A 21,918-nucleotide genomic window follows, 5' to 3' on the forward strand; every position below is an offset into this window, starting at 1 on the left:
GAGGAGTGGAGAGAGAAAGAAAGGCTGAGAAGGGCCTAAACTCTTAATGCAGTTGTTCTCAAATTCAACTAAACATCAGAATAATTTTGGTAGGCTTTTCTCTTTTTTAATTTGTTTTTTAATTGGATGAGGCCTTGAATTGAACATCACTATTTTAAGTTATTGTTATGATGAAAAGATAGCTTTATATTCTAGTGATTTATCCAGAACAAGGCTTTTAATAAATTTATCACACATAAAACATTTATGCTGCAAAAACCAGTAGTGCTTAATCTCAAACTGTGTAAGACCTTCTGATAAATCGATGTCAATTTTTTTCCTCTGACAGATTATAGTACAAACACTCTGTTTGCCTGAGTTTTAAAAGATTATTTACTTTGCCCCAATTGAATGACTAATAAAGACATGAGTCCAGTTGGCAAAGTGAAAGGAGGTATAATTTTCATAGTTTTATGGAGATTTGTTATTTTGTTTTAATCCTCTCTTTAGAAAGCTCAAATCTCTAAACCCTGTCCTAAGAGATTTTCATTCACAAAGTCTGGTATAGGGTTAAGAGATTCATATTAAACACAGAAAAACAAAATATATAAATTAAACACAACAGTCCAATATCATTATTAATAAGGAGACAATGCCACTGACTTGATTAAAGTAAATGCATACGTAAATTAGAAATTGTTAGGATATTTAAATTAGTATCCAGAATCCATGATAAGAAAAAATATTTATATTTGTGAAGGAAACTTTTGGAACTAAAAGCAAAATTTTTATTGGAACTGTTCTACAGAGATTAAATTGTCTTGGGGAACAAGGCTAATAACATAGCAGGTGATTCAGTAATTTTTGTTTTTCACTACAAACATGTTTACATGGCAGACCTATAATGAGCAATTGAAATATTGCATTTGATGTATAATAACAAATATAAATTTCACTGATTTGTAACTAGTTAGATTTCAAAACTTAATGATTCTTCTGATAGTTGATATGAACGTTAAGAGACTCAGGAAGAAATGGGAATGGAGCATGAAGGATAGCACATCACAATACCCATCTTGATTTTCTAGAGTCCATCACTTATAAGTTACTAAGATTCGTATCTTTTTCTCCAATATCGGTCTAAACTGGTATTTTCTGTAAGTCCTGTATGATCATAAGTAGTCAATGTTTAGTATTCTTCACTGATGTCTTAAGATTATCTACTTACATGTACCATCCCTGAATTTGATTATTTTGATCCTGCACATAAATCTTCAAGTTTTACATCATGACTATATTGTGTGTTCAAATCCATGAGTATGGTAAACCCCTCACCTTATTAAGAGTTTCTCCATTTCTCTTAAGAATATTAAAAAGCTTCAGCATATAAGAGCTGCTTATATTTTATTAGATCAGTTTCCAGGTATTTGCTCTAAATTTGTTGCTTTTTTATGAGATATACTTAATGTATTATTTTATTTGTGGCTTCATTCAAAAATGTGTTTTAATAAAGGGACACAAAATTGTTCAATGGAAGTAGATGAAGAATGATGATTTCAAAAGTTAAATACAAATGTTGTGATGATATATTCATATCAGACAAAGGAGGTTTTAGCAAGGCATATTTCCACATATACACTGATATTACATACTGAGAAATGTTTTCATTTAGGTTTGAAAAACTGAAGGAAGTAAAAGAAAAATGAAACTTTAGTGGAGGAATTGCTACACTTCACTTGATACCTATTAGAACAGCAGCCAAAAGATCACTATGTGTGTGGATTATGTAAACAATAGAATTAATATGTTGGACATAATTAAAATTTAAATATCACATGATCCTGTACAATTGGAAATGAACTCTATAAGATATTTTGGGAAAGTTTGTAAAAGCTCCACAAGTGTTGTATTATACAGAAAACCTCAGTAATTTGCAATAATTTAGATATTCCACAGTGCATTCATTCATTAGCTACAACAATATTATCACAGATATTGTAAGAAAGATATAGCAATAAAATACAGTACAACATCTGTAAAGTTAACTGCATTTCTACATAATTTACAGGACAATGAAAAAATAAATACAAATTATAAAATATTTTAAACTGAATATTATAAAATATTTGATACATCAAAACTAATTAGATGCAGTTAAAATAGGGCTTAAACGTATTAGGATGAATAAAAGTTGAAGTATTGATTCAAACTTCTACTTCAAGAAGTTAGGTAATGCCAGGAGTGCTGTTCAATGCCAGCTGAGTCCACATAGCTAGTTTCAGTCCAGCCTGGACTACAGGATAAAATGTGAGACACACTTAAAAAATCTAAAAACAAGTCTTAGTAAACATTGAATTGACACAAATTTTATTTGTATAAGTTGATCCAGGTTAAATAATCATGTATAGAGCAAGTCTATAAAGCAAAACATATATATAGGGTACATAGACACTGTCTTAAAAACTCCAAAAATACTCAAAACAAATAAACAAACAAAAGAATGTAGGTAACAAACAGGAAATTATATCAAAGGTATTCATAAAGACTATGATTGTTGTTTGAAATGAATATGAAATACATAAAATATAAAATCAATATAGCCAAAAGTTAGTTTACTTAAACTTGATTAATAGAATTAGAAATCATCTAAAATGTGCAAATGAAAAATAATTCACTCATATAAGAATTAGAGAAATTCAGAATTAGAGAATTCAGAGTCTGTAAATGTAAATATGTATGTAATATGTAAAATGTAAATATATATTTATTATATTTATTATATTAAATGTAAATATATAACACATAAAATATTTTGCATATATGTAAAATATGTAATACCTAAAACATAAATGTAAATATATGCTTTATATATCATAAACATAAATATATATTAAATTTGTATACATAGTCATTACAGAAAACCGTATAATACAATGCATTTTATTATTTGCAAACTGGGCAAATGCACTGACATTTCAATTTAGGAAAATGGAATAGCACATTAAAACCTGAATAATGACACCTATTAAAGATATTCAATCCAGCACTGAAATTTTCACAAAAAGAAAACCATCTCTAGATTGCTCTATACATGAATACTTCCATATATTTAAGGAAAATTTTTCAGAAATGATTCTGAAAATATGATGTTTTGAGATTTGCATTGCATGAATATGATTTGTTCCTTTCTAAGTACTAAATAGTATTTCATTCTCTCAATATACCATAATTCAATCATTTATTAATGAACATTTAGGTTGTTTGCAATTTAGCACTGATAGGAATACAGCTGCCAGGCAAATTCTTTCACAGGTCTAAATTCACATTTCTATTGAGGAAAAAAACTGAGGCAGAGACTCTTGTATTACATAGTGAATGTCTGTTTAAATTTATAATAAATTGCCAAGGTGTTTCTTTTTTGTTGTTTATTCATTTACTCATATGTGCATACATTGTTTGGGCCATCTCTCTCCCCTGCCCTCGCCAAAGTATTCCTCCAAAGCGTCTGAACAACTTTATACAAGTTTTGTGTAACAAGGATAATAGTCCTCACCAATAATTGTCATTGTCATTTCATTGATGAATAATGTCACGAAACATATGTTCATGTGCTTATTGACTATTTACATACTAACTATGCACATAGAGATATTTAACTTTAAAATTTTGGAATTCGTGGAGTTGTTTTTTTGTGACCTTTTTAAGCCTCTCTTTAAGCTTGTTAAACATTCTTATCATCATTCTGATTTCAGCAACTCAGGATTCCTCCCCCTCACTGCTCCTCCTTTTGAGGAGTCATGTTATCCTGCCTTCTTTTTTCCCCATGTTTACATTTTGAGCTTTGCACAAGTGTTTTTCATTAGTTAATGGGGGTTTTAATCACCTGTTACCTTTCCCTTGACTTAAATTCTATTCTATGACTAGCTTAGTTGTTGCTAAGTTGTTGTAATATGTCTGTTCACTAACCTGGAGGTGTAACTTAGCAATAATAAATTCAAAGATTCAATGTCAAAGCAGTTATTTAAATAATATATAAAACCCTTGGCAATATTATATTGTAAGGAAGTTGTAAATGTCACAATGTATCCAATATACACAATGGTTGGGTTTTTGTTTCACTTTTCTTTGTATTTGTATGTGTGTTGTATGTACACGTCCTTTCTAACAAATGTATTTTATGGTACTGGGCATTGAACACAAGACTTTGCAAATGATAGGCAGGTGCTCCACCACTTGAACCATGCACCCACATGTACCCAGAACTTACTATTTTTTTGTATGTTTTGTTGTTCTTATTTTTGATGTAGGGTTTTGCTATCTTGGCCCAGGTTTGCCTGGTCAGAAACTCACTATCCTCCTGTCTAAGTTTCCAGAATAACTGGGATTGAGGGCTCTAAGAAATCTTAAATTATTCCAAGTTCTCAAAGACCTTTGCATTTTCATTCAGATGTTTTGTTTTGTAACACTTCTACTTAAATCTATGTATTTTCTTCAGGCTCATTAAGTTGAAAAACCAAATATAAATTTTATTCTTTATATTTCACTTTAATAATAATTCAACTTTAACCTATTTAAGAATTTCCTGTTGTGTGCACAATGATGATTCATCTTGTGCACACTGCAAGTCAATAACAGGTTAACAGTTACAATTCCATTTTCCCCAATGAATGTTTCTGCTTTGCACTTCATCCTAATTAACAAAAGATAAGTGGGCAAATAGAAAGTTAAGATACGTCTGTTTCTGAAATTTTGTTGGTTGTGTGCAGCTTGCTTTCCATATGTTTAGAATGTTAATAGGTAATGACAACCTAATAATGATATTGCTTGTTTTCTGATTGATAAGTGTATTCCAATTTTATTATGAAGTAGATAACACTTTTATTTCTCTTATTCAATGAGGAAGTTAAGACAAAACAATAAATATTTTACCTTTTCAATTGTTGGAGCTGCTAAATGTTGAGTCTGTATTTGAACACAGGAGCTTTGAATTCATGACCTCGCCAATGACTACTACTAATTTTACCTTAGCCAAGTATTGGTCCAGAGACCACAAACTGACTAAATGTGAGCCAACACACTGAGTAGGATGTACAATGCTTTTATAGGAGTTGTTATTTTTAACTAACACTTAAAATTCTGACAATTTTATGGAAATAAAGATTTCCTAAGAATAAAATAAAACTTAAATATCTGTAAATTATAAGATCTCTGTTCACTACTGTCAGGTTAGTAAATGTCATTGACCTTAAGGAGGGCTTGTTCTGTCTAAAATCTCAGTCAATTTCACTTATTGGTGTGGACTCTTAAGTATTTAGGATTGAATGTCTTAACTTAGAAACATTAGCTTAAAATAATTGAAATCTTCAAAATAAAAGGACTTAATGATTATAAAAAGATTAAATCATTTAATATGGAACACATTAAAATTTTTGAAAATAAATGATATCAAGACAAATTTTATTTTTATAAGATGAAAGAAGATAAAGAATCATATAGACTTTGAGGAGATACCTAAGCCAGCAATCTTATATATGGTAAACTCTTAAGGAAATACAACAGAATAACAAAGGCCTTCCAACAACCATGTTCTGCTCTCTCCTTTTCGGAATCTGAACAGAGGACAAGATGGCAGGAAATTACTCCTCCATTTTTATGTTCATCTTGGCTGGACTCTTGGAGAAACCAGAGCTCCAGCTGCTTCTGTTTCTCCTCTTCCTGGGAATCTATGTGGTCACAGTGATAGGGAACCTGAGTATGATCATCCCGATCTACCTCAGTTCTATTTTGCACCCTACCATATACTATTTCCTTGCCAGTCTGTCCTTCATTCACCTTTGCCATTCCACTGTCATTGTCCCCAAAATGCTGGTGAACTTTATGACAGTTTACTCGGCTCTACTTTTTCCACATTTTTACTGTCTCAGATTGTTACATGTTGGCTGCAATGGCTTATGACTGCTATGCACTATCTATGTTGCTTTATTACATCATCACATCTAATCAGGCCTGCTTTTCCCTGATCTTAGGGATGTGAGTTATACATGTGGTTTGTGCATCAGTTCTTAATGGCTGCTTAATCAGAGTTCATTTCTGCAATGTGGATGTGATCAACCATTATTTCTGTGATCTTCCTCCCTTGCTGAAGCTGTACTTCTCTAACACCTATGTCAGTGAGTTGCTGGTTCTATGCTTTGGTACATTTGATATCTTTCCCCCAACCTTGACCATCCTTAGTCTTACATTTTTATCATTGCCAGATCCTCTGCCTTCCCTCCACCAAAGACAGGTCCAAACCCTTCAGCACTTGCAGCTCTCACATGCTGGTGGTTGTGATCTTTGGCTCTTTAGCATTCATGTACCTGCAGCCACCTGTCAGCTCCATGGACCAAAGCAAAGTGTCCTCTGTGTTTTATTTCATTTTTTTTTCCATGTTGAACCCTCTGATCTACAGCCTGAGGAGTAAGGATGTCAATGTTGTTCTGAAGAAAATTCTAGGGTTAAGAGAATTCCCATGAACAGATGTGATTGTTGACATAGGTCAGTTTTCATAAAAATTTACTATTCATTTTAGTCCATTCCCAAAACCTTTTTTTGATTTGTGAGGATTTTTATGTTGTTTCAAATAAGTATGGTCTTTTAATGTTGCATTATATAAAAATTAATATCATATGTGTCATACAGACAAACACTAGATGAAATACTAAGGATGGCATGGATCATTATAGGAATTAATAATAACCCCATCACCTCTCTTCCCTTCTTCTATGCATGGATAAAAATGATAATATAGGTACAGTATGAGGGGGAACTTGGAGGAAGGCAAGGGTGAACTAAGGAGACAAAGGTAAAGGAATGTGGTTGATGGAATTCATATACTTACAAGAAACAGAATAATGAAACTTCTTCCAATTGCTTTAAATGGGGCAGGAGAGGCTAGAGAGGGAGAGCAAGTGGAGACCAACTTACCAGGGTACAATATTCCTATTTGGAATTCCTATTTGGAAAATTCCTATTTGGAATTTTCACTGTGAATCTCCCCCGTACAACTAATATATCCTAATAAAAATTTAAAACACTTACTTCCCAACTATAATAAAAATGACATCTTCCTAAGGTGATTGCTAACCTCCTTTGTCCCACCTATGTGAAACTACTTAAAACACAGAGACTATAATTTCCATGCTTTTCTACTCTATTAGGATTGAGATATCCTGATCACAGGAATCTCTCTGTACATGTGCCTCAATATCGCACTTCCACAATGAGAACTATTCCCAACACTGCTCAAGTCCTTAATCATTTTTTACCTTTCATCTTATGAAACATTTGTAGGAAACCACAGTTATCCTATATTATCTGAATCCATTTGTGTCACATTATTAACAAGGAGCTACAGGCTTTTAAAAGGTTATTTCAAATTAAATTTAAACTAATTTAATTATTTGACCACAAACCATTAATTCTTCTTTTGAATAATTCTTTGGGAATCTGTTATATTATGTGCTATTCAGATCAAATCTAGGCACAGATTTTTGAATAAGAGCACTAAGTTTCTTCCATGGAAAATTCTAGAGCAAGTGTGATAACTGGTGATACCCGATTTCTTCATTTATTGAATCTGGTCAACAGCCACGGGGCCCACAAAGCACTATTTATATTTCTTGATTTTCAAGCATGTGTGATAGGAACATTAAAAAATAGCAATTATACTTGCTACTTCATGGATCATCCTAGCAAATGTTATGATGGTGTGACCTTTGAGACACAATAACCCAATCTGGACCAGAACAGTTATTCATACCAGAGAGAACCTAATTTCATCTTTGCTTATATCAATAATATAATTTCCTATGTAGATATTCAGTGAATTTCATGATGTGCAAAACAGTGGGTGAAACTGGAGACTATCATGTTGAGTGTGATAAGCTAAGCTCAGAGAACCAAATATCACATATATTCACTCATATGGTGAATCAAGATCTGAAATCAATAATAATAATAGTAATATTGGGTAATTAGTATAAATGGGAGAACATCTGGTGGGAAAAAACCATGTGGGGTTAGAAAGGAGAGCATAGTTGGGGGGCGAATATGATCAAAGTACATTATTTGCATATACATGTATTATAGCATTATGAAACCCACTAAATACTGCTTTAAACAGGGAGGAATGAGGGGTGGTTTAATAGATTACCAAAGAGCGTGTGAATTTGATCAATGTTCATTGCATATATGTTTGGAAATATCATAATGAAACACCTTGTATGATTAATTTAGGCGAATAAAACATAGATATATAGATAGATCATGGTCTTCTGCTTCTCTGGGTATAGCTGTGGCATCCATCATCTATGTTTAAGTTATTCTATTACTTCTTTGGTGTTCTTCACATTAGAAATGAAGGAAGGTAAGCTTTTGTCTTGGTAAAGCTGTTGATAATATGAATGAGATTTGCAAAGCAACATTTTAATTTATTATTTAAAAATAGTAACCCTGATATCAGTAAGATATTAACATATCAAGATATTCATTAGGCCTCTAAAAGCTGCTGATCTTGCTGACAGGTTTTTTGACACATTCCAAAATTCTATTGAGCCACAGATAACCCTGTGTTGTTATACCTAGAGTTTAACATTTGATTTGGCATTGCACCTAGAAGAATAATGGTGTCAAATGTTCTTAAAATAAAATTTGTTGTATATTAATAAATTATAAAGTATTATATTAACATTAAGGCCTACTAGAAATGTGTATGTCACTCAAAATGGAGCACTCCCTATAATATCTCCATAATTCTAAATTCATTCCTATGTGCCTGTTTTCATTCCAGGTGGTTCTCCATCTTGAAATGAGTTCTTTTCTCCTGTCCATGAAAGGCATAAGTGTTTCATTCTCATGCATTTCTCACCACTCCAGGCTCTAATCAGGTGCACCTCTGCTTCACTACCCTTACTGTAATAATGATGTCTTCTCTGATATCTTTTATTGTTAATAAATTCTTTTGGATATTATAAAATGATTTACAGAAAGTAAATAAACCACAATTACCTTCTTTTTAAATTTTTTAAAAATTGTTTTCCTGAGTAGGGGTCTATTGTGGCATTTACAAAAGTTTTTACAATATATTAAATATATCATACTTGAATTCACCCCTTTCACCATTCTCTTTTTCCCCTCCATTCATGGATTAGTTTCACCACATTTCATGTTTCCTTTTACAAATATATGTACATAGTATTTGTACTATATTCACCCTCTCACAACCTTTCCCTACCTTCTCCCCATCACCCTGGTTCCAACCCACCTCCCTAGACAGAATCTTTTTTGCCCTTCTGTTCTCCAGGTTTGTAAAAGGAAAAAGATGGCATTTTTGTTTGTTTGACATAGCTACATAGGGAGTTTCCTTGTGATGTTTCCACGTATATATCTATTATAATCCAAATTGATTTATGTTTTATTTTTTTAAAGCCCTAAACATAAATGCAATGAATAGCTGTTTATTTACCATTAGCTTAAAAAATAAACATTGCAAGTAAATTGAAACTCCCTGGATCCTTTATTTTATTTCCTCCCACCCATCCCCATCAAAGGCAACTGCTATCTCAAATTTGCTAGCTATTATTCCCATTTATATCTTGTTCTTTTCCTAAAAATATCAATGTAGAATATACATGCAATATAGTTATTAATATGTACAAATAAAATAATGTACAGTTTTCCACGTTTTGTAAGTGGAACAACCTATTCTATAGAAATTTGCCATGTTTTGGTTGGTATTATGTTATGAAATTCATCCACTAGAATATTGTGGTTCTCACCTGTTCATTTCACTGCTGTAGACTTCCATTGTAGGAATGTACTATGAATCATTTCCCACTGTTTATTTTATTCTTTCTACTTAGTTTCTTTCTTTTTATTTTATTTGATTTTGTTTAATTGTTGTGCTGAGTAGAGGCACATCATGGCATTTACAAAGGATTTTAAAATATATCAAATATATCATATTTGAATTTTCCCCTCAACCATTCTCCTTTATCTCCCCTCTTCTCCCTATAGAGAAATATTTTCAACAGGTAACATTTTTTTTAAGTTCATGTACACAGTTCTTGTCCCATATTCATCCTCTTACACCCTTTCACCACCTCCTCCCCCCCTTATCAATCCCCTGTTATCAGTCCCCACAGGGAGAACCTGATCCTTCTTCCTGTTCTCTGATTTTGCAAAAGAAAGGAAAAATGAATAACATTATTGTTTGTTTAAGGTGGTTACATAGGGAATTTCCTTGTAGCACTTCCATGTATTTATGTATTTTTACCTGATTTAGTTCATTTCCTCTATCTTTTTCTTTCTACTTCAGTCCCTTTTTTATTGTTTCACCAGTTTAAATGTTCTACATTCATTCTTGTATAGAAAGTACATCAACCACATTCACCTTAACTTCCCTCTTTTACCCTCCCCTTTTTATGTGTAACCTCCCTTTGGTGTGTCCTGTTTTTCATAATATTGTTTTATTTGTATTATGTCTATATACTGCATATTAGAGAAAACATGTGGTGTTTGGCCTTCTGAACTTGGCTAATTTCATTTAAGATGATGTTCTCCAGTTCCATCCAGTTACCTTCAAATGACAAAATTTCATTCCTCTTTGTGATTGAATAAAATTCCATTGTATATAAATACCACATTTTCTTAATCCACTCATCAGTAGAGGGCCATCTTGGCCATTTACATAGCTTATCTATTGTGAATAATTCTGCAATAAACAATGGTGTGCAGGTGCCTTTGTTGTAACCTAATATATTGCTTTAGGTATATCCTTAGGAGAGGTATTGCTGGCTTGTATGGCAGTTCTATTTTTAGTTTTTTAAGGAGCTTCCATACTGTTTTCCATAGTTGTACTAACTTAAATTTCCACCAGCAATACATGAGAGTTATTTTTTCTCCACATTTCACCAACATTTGTTGTTGCTTGTGTTCTTGATTGTAACCATTCTAACAAGAGTGAGGTAGAATCTTAACATGGTTTTGACTTGCATTTCCTCTTTGGCTGGAATAGTGAGCATTTCTTCATGTGCTTTTTAGCTATTTGGACTTCTTATTTTGAGAATGTTCTGTTCAGTTCTTTTGCCCTGTTCTTCCTTGGGTCCTTGAATTTTGGGGAGTTTAGTTTTTGAGCTCCTTGTATAATTTTGTTACCAGATATATAGCTGGCAAAGATTTTCTCCCATTCTATGAGCAGTCTCTTCAATTTAGAGACCATTTCTTTTGTTGTGCAGAAGCTTTTTAATTTCATGTACTCCCATTTGTCAATCCTTTCTCTTAGTTGCTGAGCCATTTAATTCTATTTAGGAACTCGTTGCCTATGCCTATTAATTCCAGTGTATTCCCTGCTCTTTCCAGCACTGGCTTCAAAGTTTCACATCTTATATTGAGGTTCTTAATCCATTTTGAGTTGACACTTGTACAGAGTGACAAACAAGGATGTAGTTTCAGTTTTCTGCATGCAGATATCCATCTCTCCCAGCAGCAATTGTTAAAGAGGCTGTCTTCTCCATCATATGTTTTTGGTACCTTTGTCAAAAACCAGGTGGTCATAAATGTTTTGACCACCTATTGGGTCAAAAGACCTATTGGGTCTTCTATTCTGTTTCTCTGGTCTTCATAACTGTTTTGGTGTCAATACCATTTTTTTTTTATTGCTATAACTCTGTAGTATAGTTTAAAGTCAGTTATTGTGATACCCCCAGTGTTGTTCTTTTTGCTCAGTATTGCCTTGACTATTCATGGTCTTTTGTGCTTCCACATGAACGTTAGGGTTGACTTTTTGATCTCTGTGATTAATGACATTAGAATTTTGATGGAAATCACATTGAACATGTAGCTTTCTTTTGGCAATATAGGCATTTTCACTGTGTTGATTCTACAAATCCATGAGCATGAGAGATCCTTCCATCTTCTATAGTCTTCAGTTTCTTTTCTCAATAGTTTTTGGTTTTCCTTATAGAGATTTTTCACATCCTTTGTTGAGTTTATTCCTAGTTTTTTTGAGGCTATTATTATAAATGAAATGATTTTCCTATATTTTTTCTCAATCTGTTCATTGTTGGCATATAGAAAGGCTACTAATTATGGTAGATTGAGTTTATCCTACAATATTGCTGAAACTGTATATGGTGTATAGGAATTTTTAGTGGAGTTTTTCTGGTCTTTTAAGTTTAAGATCATGCATTCTGCAAATACGGACAGTTTGACTATATCCTTTCCAATTTGTATTCCATTTGTTTTTTCTTCCTGTCTTATTTCTCTGGCTAGGAATTCCAAGACTAGTTGAAAGAGAATGGAAAAAGTGGGCACCTTTGTCTCATTCCTGACTTTAGAGGGAATTTTTTCAGTTTTTTCCCATTTATTATGATATTGGCTATAGTCTTGTCATATGTAGCTTTTATCATGTTGAGGTACATTCCCTCTATTCTTAGTTTCATCAGATCTTTTATCATCAAAGCATGTTGAACTTTTTGAAGACTTCTTCTGCATCTATAGATGTTTTTGTTTCTGTTAATATGCCATATTACTTTTAATTATGTGCATATGTTGAACCATCCCTACATCCCTGGGATTAAACCATATTGATCATAATATATGATCTTTTTGACATACTGTTGAATTCAATTTGCCAATATTTTATTAAGGATTTTTCTATCTATGCTCATTAAAGAGATTGGCCTGTAATTCTCTTTTATTTTTGTTGTGTTTTGTCTGCTTTAAGGACAAGTCTAATGCTAGCATCACAGAATGAGTTTGGCAGTGTTCCTTCCCTTTCTATTTGGTATAAAGTTTGAGGAGTATTCGTGTTAGTTCTTTAAAGATCTGGTAGAATTCAGCAGTGAATCCATCACGTCCTGATCTTTTTTGGGGGAGACTATTGCTGCTTCAATCTCATTGTGTGTTTTAGATCTGTATAGCTGATTAATACTTTCTTGGTTCTATTTTGGATGGTCATATGTATATTAAAATTTGTCCATTTCTTCCAGATTTTCCAACTAAACAGAATATAGGTTTTCAAAGTAGTCCCTGATGATTTTTTGAAATTGTTGATGTTTCTTGTGACCATCCCTTTTTCATTTCTAATTTTATTAATTTGGGTCTTTTCCCTCCTCATTTTAGTTAGATTTGCCAGGGTTTGTCCATCTTGTTTATCTTTTCAAAGAACCAGGTTTTTATTTCATTGAATCTTTGTATGGCTTTTTTGGTCTCTAGTTCATTGACTTAGCTCCTATTTTTATTATTTCTAGCCTATGGCTAGTTTTAGGTTTAGCTTGTTCTTGTTTTCTTGTGCTATATTTGATTATTTATTTGAGATCTTTGTGTGTTTTTAACATATATGCTTATAGCTATAAAGTTTCACCTTAGGGACTGCCTTTGCTGTGTCACATCATTTCTGATAGGTTGTGTTTTCATTGATAAACAACAACTTTCATGTGGCTTATGACTTATCGTGACACTTTTCCCGAAAACTTAAATGTTAGATTTTGGTTATTTGCAAGAATTTATTTATAAAATAGATTACAACTCCATGCATTACACTAATTTAAACAATTTCTGCACCCCCATGCACAGCTATACTATGCTAAAATTTAAAAAGCTTTGAAGTTTTAAGTGTTTTGGCTTGAAATTTCTAGACTTCTAAGGATATCTCTCAATCATTGTTAGCAACACCAAAGCAAAAAAGAACCATGAATCAGACCTAATTGCAATATTAACCACCTGAGATCCAGTGGAAAAAGGAATTTCTAATTGTTTTTTCCCTCAGAGTTGATTCTTTTGGGATGAGATTCTAGTGGGATGTCATTATCATTGTTTCTTGCTAATCAGAGTCTTATTAACCATTCCCAGCATATAAAATCTTCATAATAACCAATATTTGCAGAGGAACAAATGACTTTGGGCAACAGCTTCATTGGAATTAGTGCTTCTGAAGATAGTTTCTGAGGATCACTTCCTCTTATTCCTCAAAGTCATTTTTCTGTCCCAAACACAAGAAAAGAAAAATATTCAACACTGAACTTTCTGGGAAGAGCAAGGGTATATTTGAATCCTATTTCTTTGCAAAATTTTAGAATCCCTTGCAGCAGTCTTGCTCCCAGTGTTACTAGAGATGCTCATGTCTGTTTATGTGTCTCAACCCATTTTGAATCTAAGAGCCACACCCATGATGAGCACAGGTTTCCTTATTAGCGTCCTGTCCCCTTTAGTACAAAGTCATGGCAAACACTTCTTTGATTGCTCATTTCAATAAACACAATGTCAGGGCTTTGTTTACTAATTTTCAATATGTTGTCTTATCTCCATAATCTTCTAACAGTTTTTAATAACTACTTATTGAGATATGCCATATAAAAGGCACAACTCCAATTACTATATTGAATTTATAATTTATTGTGATAGAAGTATGGCATATGATTCTTAATAACTAAAGCAGAATGAAGAACTTGTTGTATGTAACCATATGTACATATTCTTGGGCACATGTGATTTTTCTACCTGGTATTTCATTATTAAAGATCCTAATAATCCTATCAATTAGGATATGTTTAGGAGAGAAAAACTAAAGGAAAGCTGTCAGTTAAACTATGGTTCTATTTAATATCCTTTTCTTTAATCATCATGTCATGTGATACTTGCTGGGAAATAAATGAAAAAATACATTTATTTTTGTTGACCTTTAAAAGGCTTCAACGTCCCCCATTTGAGGCTAGCACCATAGTACCTGCATTTCTGTAGGAACTGCTAAGCATGATTATTTACTGATTGTTTAGTCCATCCATAAGTCACCTGCTAAATCATCACATTCTGAAGAGCAGAGGTTGTATATTATTCAACTCTATTCTCAAAGTCCACAGTAAACTTTTTGCTTATCACCATTAAACTTTTTAATAACAGTCCACATTATCATCCCAACAGTTATCTCCTTCAAAAATTATCATTGCCATTTTCTACAAATGTCATACTAACTTCTTGCATGCAACATTGAAGTAATTGACAGAATGTTATTTTCAAGATGAGACTAAATATGAAGACATGTGGAATAATAATTTAAAACTTCACATGTAAATAAGATGACTACACTAGATTTGACACATAATTTACTGAAATTGAGATAAATCAGGACTATTCCATTCTTTTTTTATGTTAACCTAGTAAAAATCTAATAGTACAAAAATTCTGGCTATACTGTTTCTTTTCCCAAGATCGCAAAGCTTTCTACCTCCTAAAAAGAAATGTTATCATTTAAAACAACATGGATGAACATGGAGCACCTTATTCTAAGTGAAATAAGCAAGCCACACAAAAAGACTAGGAGTCCATTTATAGCTCACATCTATAATAGCGAAACCCAGAGGCAGAGAATATACAATAGATACCAGTGTTTTGGACATGGGTGGTATGGGGGTTAGGTAACCAATGAGCTCATGCTGCACCGTCTCTAGCTAACCATGCAATATTGTGTACTTCAAAGTTTAAGATAGTGGGTATTATATGAAATAATTTTACCACCAAACCAAAATACCCACATACACACACACACACACACACACACACACAAATACACACACACACACACACACACACACAAATGGGTACAAGAAACCTTTGGGAAGTGATAACTACATCAACAATAGTGCTGTTATCATGAGTATTTTCATATGTCCAAATTGATCATATTGTGTGTTAAATATATATCATTCTTGGTATGTAAATTCTTTTTCAATTAACTTTTAAGATATAAGCAAACAAAACATTTTTCCTTTAAACTGTTATAATATTTTACTTATAATCTGTTCGTCTCTAAGAAGAATCAGATCACTGATACAAGGCAGGTTATTTGCAAATTTTTCACCCATGTCAAAGACATTCAAACACACAGGTGGTGATAGTCAAGCAGAAGCATAAGATGTAGGAATTAAAGGCAAGTGTCTGTACCAGCCTCTAGGGGGTTTGGGGCACATAGAATGAGTCCAAGTCCCACACCTGCTGTCAAAAGCGACAACTATTGGTCAATGCAAATGTGATGTTGTATTTACTTCCAGCCTTATGTGAGGCAATGACCAATAAAAGTTTTGAAATTTGAAAGAATATGTTTTCATAGTCTGTTTTTTACCATTCTTACCCAATACCACAGACCACATAAAGTGTGATGATCAGAAAATAATTTGATTCTAGGTTCTCCAAGCTCTGAAGTGCTAGATCACAGTGATGATGATGTCATGGTAGAAAACTGGAGGAATAAAAAGCAATACATGAGAAAGTTGAAGAGCCCAAACACATCCTTACACTAGGAAGCCTCATCTATTACCTTACCCTATCTTAAAAACACCATTAATCCATTGCCTCATGTTTTTTCTTGTCTTACAGGATTCACCTCAGTACTTTTGCATTGAGGATGAAGATTCCAACAGATAGACTTTAGGGACAGGTTCAAACCATAGCAACATGGAAACTCAGTTTCAATAATAGAGGTAAAATCAGGAGATACATTACTGTAAATAACTGGAATTTTGCAAGTGATAACTAGTAAACTACTAACTCCGGGTTTAAAACCCAGTCACAGTTTGACTTGAACATGAGTTAAAATTTTTATCTTCTATGCATTTTGGGGGGGGAAGTATTGGGCTTTGAACTCAGGGCCTCATGCTTGTTAGGCAGGTGCTCTACCACTTGAGCCACTCTGACAGCTCTGTTGGGTATTTTTGAGATAGGGTCTTGAGAACTGAGTTGGCTTTGAACCATGATCCTCCTGGTCTCTGCCTCCTGATTAGGTAGAATTATAGGCATGAAACACCAGTTTCTGACTCCTGTACACATTCTTAAACTTTTGTGGTAAATTATGGAATTGGGCCAGAACTGGTGAAGGTTGCCCTCTGCAAAGATGTCCAAATGTAGAGTAGGAAGAAAGAAGGTGTTAGGCAGTAACATTTCAGGTACCTCACCTTCTGGGGGTCTTTTCAAATACATTGTGGCTTCATCCTCGCTAATTACTTTTAGAGTGTATTTTTTTTCCTCTTGATTTCTTTTTCCTGGTAAATGATATAAAAAGAACATTTTAAAGTTGAATTTATGTCTTCTTTTAATGTCACATTTTAAGAGTTAGTATATATAAGACTTTTATTTTCTTTATTTATGTATTTGAGAGAAAAAAGACAATGATGGAGAAAAATACCATTCATATGTACATCAAATAATTTTTTTCTTTGTGAAGGAAAGAGAAATGCCACATTCAGGAGAAAAATTTAATGGGCGTAGATGCCATAAATACAGAGGTATTCACAGAGAGGTATTACCTAGATGGGAAAGGTTTCTAAGAGGGTATAAAAGCAGAAAGTTGTGATGGAATATTTTATGTGGTCATCTTGCTTTCATTACTATTTTGCTATGCTTTTAATATTTATGCCACATTTATGGAGATGAAACTAAAATATTACGGCCCTCACCATTTTTAGGGTCTAATTCTGTCTTTTTTTGCATATTCATAGAATTGAACAATGATCCCCGTGTTCTACTTTTCTAATATTTTTATCATCTCCATAATGAAGCCACAAATCCGTAAGCACTCAATCCTTATCCCTCCCTTCCCACAGACACCGCAGACACTGAGCTTCTTACTTTCTGTTTGTATGAATTTTTCTGTCCTGGACACTTCATTATAAATGGGTCCCTACAATCTGTGTTCTCTCATGGTTAGTATTTTTAAACATGTGTTTTGGGTTCATTAGAGATGGGCCAAATCTAGTACTTCATTCCTTTTCATTGCAGAATAATGCTCCATTACAGGAATGTACTATACCTGGTTTATCCATGTCATGTGTTTTCAGATTTTGGATCTGCTCTTCAAAGCACACACACATGCACACACACACACACACACACATACACACACATATTACTATCTCTGGTTTTGGCATCATATCAATGAAGCCATAAGCAAATCCTAAGAAAAAGAGCATTCATTGGTCTTGTGTTTTTTCTAATTCTGGTAGTGTTAGTACTTGCATTGCATTCTATGACCCATTTTTCCTAATGTTTTGTGGATGGAGTGACATATGTCTTCAAATTAATTCTTTAAGACACAGGTATCTAATCATCACAATTGCATTCATTGAAAAGTTATTTTCCTCGTGTAATTGTCATGAAATTTCTAACATTTTACCTCATCATACATGTGAATTTATTCAGGATTCTTAATTCTATTAACAAATCCTTGGTCAACATGTCTCTTTTCATGAAAATAGCACACTGTCTTGACTACTGCAAGGTTGTGGTCAGATTTAAAATGTGGAAATCTGAGATCTCCAACTTTGCTTACTTTGGGTTCTTTTAATTTTCAGAGAGATTTAATGATAAGACTGGTAATATTAAAAAATAAAAGATCTGGGGTCTCTGTAGGGGAAACAGTACTTGTACATCAATTTTAGCAATGTTACCATTTGGACAGTGTTGAACCTTTTGATTCATGAACATTCAATGTCTTGCATTTATATAAGACTATATTTTTGAATTATATTAAAAAATGTTCTAGAGTTTTATGTGCAATAGCTTAATGTTTCTCTTATTTAATTAATTTCTAAGTTATTTTTTAAATGTCTGCAAATATTTTTATTATTTATGTTAATGTGGAAATATAATTAAGTTTTTAATCTAGCAACCTGGATAATTTTTGATTAGTTATAATTAAAATATATGCAATCCTTAGAATTTTCACATGCAAGATTACATTATTTACAAATAGACAGTTTTTCTTCTTGATTTTCAGTCTAGGTGATTTTTAATATCATTTTCCTGACTCTTTGACCTAGGTGAGGGAGTGGACAGTTGCTTTATTCTTTATGTTTGATGGAAAGTCCTTCAGTCCTTCACCACTACATGTTGTATGAGCCATGGGTATTTGTAGATGCTGTTACTATTTTACCATAAAAATACACTTTTAACTACAGAGGACAGGATACTAACAGTAATGCAAGGGAAGTTTTGGAACACTGAATCAAATGTTATCAAAGGAATATTTTGTGTATTAAGGACTGAATTCTAATAATTACTGTTCTTATAGCATAGGCCACAGGAACAATAGCTCTATGTGGTATTTCTTTATGTTACAAATTTTTCAGGATCCCAAGGACACTGACTACTAGTAACAAAGATAAGGTTATCAGAGAACTAGCGATATCTGGTTGAAAAGACATAAGTTCAGTTTCATAATTGATTGAGTGACAGGAAAATAAATACTAACCTTAAAATTTATCTTCTCTTCCCTCACAGTATTATCAGAGAAAATAGCAGAGGCAGAAGAAAATCATTCCACAGTGACTGAATTTATCCTTACTGGATTAACAGAGAAACCAGAGCTCGAGCTGCCCCTCTACCTCCTCTTCCTTGGAGTCTACATGGTCACAGTGGTAGGGAACTTGGGCATGATCATCCTGATTGGGTTCAGTTCTCACCTGCACACATCCATGTACTTTTTCATCTCCAGTCTGTCCTTCATTGACTTGTGCCAGTCCACTGACATTACCCCAAAAATGTTGGTGAACTTTGTGACAGAGAAAAACATCATTTCCTACCTTGATTGCCTATCTCAATTTTTTTGTCTCCCTTGTAGTTATTATTGCAGAGTGTCACATGTTAGCTACAATGGCATATGATCGCTACGTTGTCATCTGTATCCTCTTATTTTACAATGTCACCATGTCCTCTCAAGTCTGTACCTGTATGGTACTTGGGGTGTATGACATAGGCTTGATTGGTGCTACAGCTCACACGGTACACTTACTAAGTCTGAGTTTTTCGCAGGCTGATGTAATAAACTATTCCTTCTGTGATCTATATCCAGTATTGGAGCTACCCTGCTCTAGTACTTTCATCAGTGAAGTACTAGGTCTATGTTTCTGTGCACTTAATATCATTATCCCATGAATGATCATCTTTAGCTTTTACATCTTCATCATTGCCAAGTCCTCTGCATTGACTCCACCGAGAGAAGGTCCGAAACCTTCAGTACCTGCAGCTCTCACATATCAGCTGTTGCCCTCTTCTATGGTCCTACAACATTCATGTACCTGGAGGCATCACCTGTAAGTTCTATGGATCAAGAAAAGTGTCCTCTGTGTTTTATACCATTATTATACCTATACTGAACCCTTTAATCTATAGCTTAAGGAATAAGGATGTCAAAATTGTCCTAAATAATTTGCTTGTGAAGAAGAATATTGTATTTTAGAAAAATACAAATCATAATTTGTGAATTGGGCCTAGTGGTTCATGCCTTTTATTCCAGCTACAACTCAGAAGTCAGAGACATGGTATATAGGTTTTATGCCAGCAGGCAAAGTTAGCATGAGACCCTTTTTTGTGAAACCAAAAGGACTAGGGAGTAGCTCAATTGGGAGAACATTTGCAAATGCACGTGTCTGCATTCAATCCTCAATATTGCAAAAGAAATAAAAAGACATTTACAGTTTCGAGATGATTTGTATACAGCAGGGCAGATAGACTTGGAGATTACTGCTAGTACTTGATTATTTTGAAGAAAGTGTCAGTGGCAGGACTGTATTCACAGATTCAGACACATGGAATATGTTCTGTCTCTGAGATACCCCAGAGTCCATCTGTCCACCCCTGGTAAGCTATGTTACCTCTAAATATTATGAATATTGATTAAATACATTTGATTAGATTCATATATATGTACATGAACATGACTGTTTTGGGGCAAGATTCATTTATTTTATATCAGGGAATAACTATACTTGTTCAATATTGTGTAGTAGTCTCTATGTCGTATGAATTTGTCTTAAATAAATGTGTTGGTAAACAGTTCTAAAGCAGGATCTTTAAAATAGCTATTTTAAACATTTGAAACATACAAAATGTAATCCTGATTTTTACTAAGCATGTAGAACTGAATTAGAGAATATGGAAACATGGGGCTACTAGAAAATTTCTGTCCAAAAGTTGATAATATTTTGCAGAATAATTATAATAATGAACAGAAATGAACGCATTATATATTTCTGATGTACATCCTCATGACATTTCTTGTTCCATTCTTTTTTTTTGGTATTAGGGATTCACCCCAGAGCCTTATTCAGAGGTCTAGCCCTTGCCCACAACCCAGTCATACAGTTAGTATTCTTTTTTGAGGTAGGGTCTCAGTGACTTTGCTCAGGCTTGTCTGAATTGACATCCTGCCTCTGCCTCCCAGGTTGCTGTACCCAGGTCTTTATTTTACTCTTTAGGGGCTGGCTATGTTATCCATCTATTACTTGATAATTCTATACTCATTTTTCTTTGTCAGAAAAAGGTCATGTTTTTTCCATCCACTTTATCAAATTTCAGATTCAGAAGTGACAATCTTTTACTACTGCATTCATATGGCTCATTTATTCATATGTAATAATTAAAATTGCAAAATTGTTTCCTGAATAATGACAAAAATTCACTCTCCATTTTGGAAAAAAAAAAATCCCTAAGGTCAGGGCAAAACAGGCCTGATTGGACTTGATGATGTTATAAAGCAACATAGATGGTGACATAGCAGTCATAGGCCTTTGCAGCCAACATGTAACACTTTGAAACAGCAAAAATGTGGAAAAAGAAGAACTGAGTAAAGCTGTCATAAAGTTCACCAGCATTTTGGTGGTAACGACAGTGGAATGGCAGAGGTCAATGATGGATAGAGTGGTAAGGAAATAGTACATGGAGGGGTGCAGAGTAGAACTGAGGTAGATAGAGATGATCATACTCAGGTTCCTTATCACTGTGATTCTTCTGGAAGATTCTTCCCTTACTCAGGAAGTGCCATAAGTTTGAACCCCCATTACTCACACACAGCATCTCAATAGCACATTATGATATTGGTTTCTTCTCCTTCAAAATTTTGCTTCTTAT

The 21,918-nt window shown here is 33.4% G+C and overlaps 1 non-coding gene across 1 annotated transcript; it reads right to left on the bottom strand.

Moving 5' to 3' along the window:
- Positions 1-310: 310 nt before the first annotated feature.
- Positions 311-437, bottom strand: LOC141421159 (small nucleolar RNA SNORA27). Its single transcript, XR_012445828.1, has one exon. It is a non-coding gene; the product is annotated as a small nucleolar RNA SNORA27 (small nucleolar RNA).
- Between the last annotated feature and the right edge of the window lie 21,481 nt (positions 438-21,918).

Source organism: Castor canadensis, chromosome 2, assembly GCF_047511655.1.
Source record: "Castor canadensis chromosome 2, mCasCan1.hap1v2, whole genome shotgun sequence".
NCBI lineage: Eukaryota > Metazoa > Chordata > Mammalia > Rodentia > Castoridae > Castor > Castor canadensis.